This window comes from Mesoplodon mirus (genome assembly GCF_964341445.2).
Source record: "Mesoplodon mirus genome assembly, chromosome: 8".
Taxonomy (NCBI): Eukaryota; Metazoa; Chordata; class Mammalia; order Artiodactyla; family Ziphiidae; genus Mesoplodon; species Mesoplodon mirus.
In genome coordinates, this window is record NC_138984.1 from 55704492 (window position 1) to 55711526 (window position 7035).

General features: G+C 35.7%; 1 long non-coding RNA gene across 1 annotated transcript in view; it reads right to left on the reverse strand.

Moving 5' to 3' along the window:
- The window catches only part of LOC309809171, a 193395-nt gene extending 187468 nt beyond the window's left edge, over positions 1-5927 (reverse strand). Inside the window, exon 1 of the long non-coding RNA XR_014294827.1 lies at positions 5868-5927. This is a non-coding gene — a long non-coding RNA (uncharacterized lncRNA). The remainder of the gene's footprint in view (positions 1-5867) is intronic.
- Between the last annotated feature and the right edge of the window lie 1108 nt (positions 5928-7035).

Consider the following 7035-nt stretch of genomic DNA (forward strand, 5'->3'; position numbering starts at 1 on the left):
TGGAGTATGTTACTGTGACTTTATTGATACATTCCTATGATGACTCACTGTTTTAGGGCCATAGACTGTGAATGTATACTGTTTAGAATTTTATCTGAGAGAATTATTGGACACCTTTGGTTTCTTTTTTCTTTTTTTTCAAAAAAGATTTTCATTTGCTTCTGCCAGTTAGCTTGGGGCCCTAATGACTTCAACCACTTTAAAGTTCCACTTGACGCCTCTCAGATGAAACAGGTAGTGTGAATTTAAGCCATAAAATGATGTGAGCAAATAAAACATCTCAGGGAAGATGTATTTCTTTTTCCATTAGTACCAATGTCAACTCAGGCAAGTTTTCTTGCCATCTCTTTCTGTGAGGTAATTTGATTTCTTGATCCCAAGAGATCCATTTAGATTTTCAGCTTTATACAGAGGCCTATTGCATTCCCCACCTTTCACAAGTCTTAGGCACCAAATGCCCTCTTCAGTATCTTGTTTGACCATCAGAACAGAAGCTCAGGGTAACTACTATTTAACAGTTTCCCTTGGAGCAAAAGCTATGTTCAATACTACCAAATTCTATTTTCAGTCTTTTTTTTTTTTTTTTTTTTTTTTGTGGTACGCGGGCCTCTCACTGTTGTGGCCTCTCCCATTGCGGAGCACAGGCTCCGGACGCGCAGGCTCAGCGGCCATGGCTCACGGGCCCAGCCACTCCGCGGCATGTGGGATCCTCCCAGACCGGGGTACAAACCCGCATCCCCTGCATCAGCAGGTGGACTCTCAACCACTGCGCCACCAGGGAAGCTCTTTCAGTCTTTTTTGAAGTCTGATCATTTTTTAAAAACCAGGTTATTCATTTAAAAGCAAATTTTTAGAAAAAATGTTTTAAACAAGATAATCAATCTGATCTACCATATTGCCATAAATAGAAATCTTTTCCCAGTTATTAAAGTATATATTGATATCCCTCACTATAATTTGAAGCATTTCTTCAATATATAATTTCTGTACATTAAATGCTGATCTTTTGTCAATGCATTTCAACTACTTTTTTGCTTTAATAATGAATACTTTTCTTTATTATATATATTTTATATGTAGGAAACCTATTGGCATTTTTGGAAATTAGTGATTATCTTGATGTTATATGTAAAGAACTGTATCATCTTAAAATATTCTTATTTTCTCACTCACCCTTTCAAGCATTTACACTTCTCATTTCTTTGTATCATCTAATCATTTTGGATAGAATTTCCAGAATATTGTGATGACTTTAGTGGGAATGACTCCACTACTGTATCATAAGGCATGATGCTACTATTACCATTTACTTCTACTTTGAACGTTTAAAATTATGGTAGGCTGTTAACATTTGATAAACACAGTTTTGGCTTCAATTGAGGTACTCAGTATTTTATTTTATCCTTTGAACTAGTAATAGTGCTTTCTTGTATTTGCTTGTATTGAAACGTCCTACTATTAAAACAATTTGGACAAGGACTCTTTTTATACATGTCCTACTTTTATAGTCTCATAAATTTTCATAAGCATTTATAAAATTATATAATTGTCCTTTCTACTATTATTACTTTAATGTTAGACTATTTTTATCATAATAATTAAAAATATTTCTTCTATCTCTACCAAATTTTACTATCACATAATTCAGCTATGGAATTAGTATCCCCTGAAGGTCTAAAAATTTTAATGTAAACTTTTCTGAACCCAACATTATGGCAAGAGGCACAGGGAGTGGGCACGTTTCTTCCATGGTTGCTGCTCCGCTAATGTTTTCAAATTTATCTCACTTGTCAAAAATACAAGCTTTGTTGTACCTACATGAGATGATGTAATCATTTCATGATGTATGTAAGTCAAATCATGTTGTACACCCTAAACTTATACATGTTCTGTATGTCAATTATATCTCAATAAAACTGGAAATAAATGAATAAAATAAAATAAAAAATACAAGCTTTCCATTTGGGTGTAAAATGAATCTGTTAGAATGACTAATTTCTTTTTCTTAAATAGACCTCTACTAGGAAATCCAAGACAAAATATTTTAAACCTTTCTCTTAAGGAAGTAAATTTATACCACACCTATCGTGGAGAGTTACAAATAAAATGAACTGACAGATACCAAGGTAATCATTACAATATTAGTGTGAACATTACAACAGGGGTGATGTATTAGTTCCCAAGGGCTGCCATAACAAATCACTACAAAATTAGTGGCTTGAAAAAAAAAAAAACAGGCTTCCCTGGTGGCACAGTGGTTGGGAGTCTGCCTGCCAATGCAGGGGACACGGGTTCGTGCCCCGGTCTGGGAAGATCCCACATGCCGTGGAGCAGCTGGGCCCGTGAGCCATGGCCGCTGAGCCTGTGCGTCCGGAGCCTGTGCTCCGCAATGGGAGAGGCCACAACAGTGAGAGGCCCGTGTACCACAAAAAAAAAAACAAAACAAAAAAAAACCACACAATAATTCTCTCTCAATCCTGGAGCTCAGAAGTCCAAAATTAAGGTATTGACAAGGTTGTGCTCCCTCTGAAAGCTGTAGGAGAAAAACCTTCCCTGTTCCTACAGTTTCTTGTTAAGGACACTTGTCATTGAATTTAGGGCCCAGGCAGATAAGCCAGGATGATCTCGCCTCAGAATCTTCAATTTCACTGCACCTGTAAAGACCCTTTTTCCAACTAAGGTCACATAGACAGGTTCTGGGTGTCACAATGAGAACACGTCTTTCAGGGGGACTCCATTTAACCCTACACTACAGGTGATAACATTAAATTTCCTACAATCATCATTTAAAAAAAAATACAATTTATTCTAACAAGAAGGAAAAGGATTACAGTAATGACAGCCCCTCAGTTAAGGATCACATACTAAAGTCATGGCAATAAATTACTTTAGGTTAAAGAGCAGAATAACAAGGTCTTGCTCTTATGATAAACTAAGCTATACAGGAACTCAATCTTTTATTGCCAAGATACGGACTATGTAGAAATATAACTTAAGTGGAATGTTCCCTTTTCTTTTTCAAACACACACTCATTTTTCTCTGTGATTACTGTTGATTTTATGTGTTTATTATATTTATAATAAAAAATAAAGACTATCCTAGACTTCATATTCTATGAAGCAACTGGGTTAGCTATTACTTTTCCTTCCTAAGGTTTTTTACTGAATAAAATTGTGACTTCTGTCCTATGGTTTCAATTAATATTTTAATCAAGCTTGAGCAAAATTTTAAGGTTTTACGTTTTCTATTTCCCTCTAAGATCATTTTTGGTAATTTAAATTCTACTAGACAGCTCCTCTATTTGATCCACACATTCAAGCTTACTTGTAAAAAAAAAAAAAAAAAAAAAAGAACAAAGTAGTAATCTGTGATTCCTTTATTTTCCTCTGTATTTGTGGATATTTTCCCATTATCATTTCTATGGTGAGGTATTTGTGTTGTTTTTTTTCTTTTTTCTTTTTTGCTTTGAATCAGTTAGCCAATAATTCATCTAATTCATTACTTTTCACAAACAACCAGTTTGTTAATTGATGTTATTACTGTCTTTTTCTTAACTATTTATTCCTGATTTTGCTTTAATTAGTCTTATTCTCTGAGTTTATTTGGTTTTTCATTCTAATTAAATTAAATTTAAATAGCTCTGCATGGCTAGTGGCTACTATTGTTGCCAGTGCAGCTTAGATGAAAGCAACACTGCTGAGCCATTGATGGCTTGAGTTTGGGGGCCTCCAGGGAGTAAGGGCATGATAAACAAATCCATGGTGTTGGAAGGAATGATGATGGTTATTCTGTTGTGCATCTGTAGTGACTAGAAGGTGGCAGGAAGTTTCTGGTGTTTTGTAATTTTTGTTTCTTGATAGGTATACTGTTACATGAATGTTTACTTTGTGAAAACTCAATCAGCTGTGCCTAATAAATTGTTCACTTTTCAATAAAAATTGTATTTAAATAGAAAGAATATACCATGACTAAGTGGAATATTTTTCGGCATGCAAGAGTAGTTCAGTGTTAGTAATACACTGTCTGATTTTGATACCTGGCATTTGACAAACTGCAACACCCATCTTTGACAAAAACATATAGTAAATAGTAAATGATGGATCCTTTCTTAATATGTACCTCATTTTGAAAGCCAACTAATAGGGAAATAGTAAAGACAGTCTCACTAAATGACAAGTCAAATTTACCCTTTATCTGCACTACTATGTAATAATGCAGTGAAGATATTAGCTAATGTAATTAGACAAAATAAAATATTTGGAAATTTGAATTGCAATAGAAGAGTAAAAAATCTCTATTATGACTGAATATCTGGAAAAGTCCTAAGAGTCAAAGGAAAACCACTGCAAATAAGTGAATATAGTAAAATGGCAATATATTAAAGTAGCATTGAAAAATTGGAAACTTCATATATGTAAATAAAAGTTTGAAGATACAAAGGAAGAGAAAATTCCATTAAAATGGAAAAAGATAAAATAAATAATTTAAGCATAAATATACAAAAGTAGACTCGAACAAACTGTAAGACCAACTAAAATCCAAAGTCTTACCATATGCTGTGTTGTGAGAATAGGAAAACAGGCACTCATACATTTCAACAGCTATGGAGTAGAATTTGGCAACATTTAGTAAAATTTCACATGCATTTACCCTTTCACCCAGCAATCATACCTCTAGAAAACCATCCCCAAAGAACTGGTAAATGTATTAAATGACCTATGTGTATAGGTCACCATCTTTTCATAATCCCCCAAAGAGTCTTATTTTCTAACAAAACTAGAATTCTTTCTTGGAGTCAGATCCCTTCTGCGAGTTCATACTAAGCATATTACCTCAATTTGGTATCAGAGGTCCTTAAACAATTTCACCAACTGAAATGAGCCCATATAATACTAGTCCATAAGGTGTAGATTGCTCTGTTCAGGTCCAGATATAGATCCATAATAGTACCTGCAGGAGCTTTTTAACTTGTTTTTTTATGAAACAACAAAAAGGATTTATTAGAAATGACTGATAATTCATAATGGAAATAAAATTAAATTACCTTAATACGCAAAAACTGTAGATGTTCAATGTTCTTATACTAATTTTAATTTTCTTATCCTTAAGGAAACGGTAGCAACTTTTAGCTTACAGAGTTCTCTGCTCCTGTGTGCTCTATAATCCTCATCTTTTTTTTTTTTTCATTTTAACATCTGCTGATTTACTTCTTTGTGTACCATGCTGTCCTTATGCTAGGCTGCTGTTACTTGGACACTAATTCTTTGTGTCAGAGCCCTATATGACTATTTCAAATAGTCTCTGTGTGTGACTGCTCAGTTTATTTAAAATATCCAGAGCATTTCTACAAAGGTTTGCCATCTCCAATGCTCTGCAAAATGCCTGCTGCTAATAATGCAAGAAGTTGTTAAATTATCTTTCAGCTGATGCACCAGCACACGATAGACTGAGAATTCTCCAGTAAGGTACTCAACGAAAGTGAGTCAAGAAATCCAGAGAATGAGTTTCACATCTCTTAAAACCTATCACCCACTCTTAGAGGATAAAAACACTGGAGAGCGATATGGAAGGGAAAGATTTGAGAAGAGGTTTCTTGGGTGTAGGGTGGTCAGAATTAGCAAGTGAAAATACAGGTTACTCAGTTACCTTTGAATTTCAGATAAACAACATATAACTTTTTCATATAAGTATGTCTGAAATACTTCATGGGACATACCTGTACTAAAAAAGTATTTGTTGTTTATCTGAAATTCAAATGTAACTGGGCATCCTGTATTTTATCTGGCAATTCCACTTGGGAGGGAGCACACCCTGTGCTTTAAGTTCTGCCACCTACCCACCCAAAGGGAAGGGAGGTGCCACCTACCATATTTCAAGTTTAAAAAGCAGAGCTTCTGCAGGGCCAAATGGAAAACTTGTTAGAAGAATGGCAGACGGAATGGACTGGTTGACAAGTGCCCAGGAAATCTAGGGGTCCAGAGAAACCAGAAAGCTGCTTTGGCAGCAAAGCAGTACTTGTTTCGAAATCTGTCTCCATTCCCAGAACTTATCAAGCTAAAGGACAACAGAGTATTTCTGTGAACTTGATGTGGGCCAAATGGGGGAGAAACTAAGACCAGAGTGGTTTTGATTTTTATCCAAGGGATTCATTTGGGAGGTCAATGGGAATCCAACAGAGCAAGTCTTAGAGGGGCTGGGCCAAGGAGGACCAAGACCAAAGGGAAAGAAAGCACTGCCAAGTGACTGAAAGCCCCAGTCAGAAAGGGGTCACACAGGTGCCCCCAACAAATCGAGAAAAGCACCCACAGGACAAAGAGGACAAAACAAATATGTATATACTTTGTTCTTTGTTTCTTTTTTAAATTGTTGGTGTTATTTTTTTATTGTGGTAAAATATATGTAACAAAATTTATCATTTTAACCATTTTAAAATGTACAGGTCAGCGATATAAATACATTCATATTGCTGTGCAACCATCACCGCCACCATCCATCTCCAGAGCTCTTTCCATCTTGCAAAGCTGAAACTCTATACCCATTAAATAATAACTCCCCATTTCTCTTTTCCTCCAATTCCTGGAAACCACTGTTCCTTTCTTTTCAACGTGTAATACTTCACAAATCTGCACGCCATGCTTGTGTGGGGCCCATGCTAACCTGCTCCCTGCTGCTCCAATTTCAGTATATGTGCTGCCCAAGTGAGAACTGTTGTTTTCAACTTCTTCTTTTTATCTTTTGACCCCCTCCCCCCACATCTCTCACCCCCAACCTCACCTGGGGGCAACCACCAATGTGTTCTCTGTATATGTAAGCTTGGTATTTATTTTGTTTTGTTTTTTAATTTAAGAGAGGTCATATGGTATTGGTTTTTCTCTGTCTGACTTGTTTCACTTAGCGTAATGCCCTCGAGGTCCATCCATGTGCTCTCAAATGGCAACATTTTACTCTTTTTATGGCTGAATAATATTCCTGTATATGTGTTTGTGTGTGTGTGTGTGTGTGTGTGTGTGTATACAACCTCTTCTTTATCCATT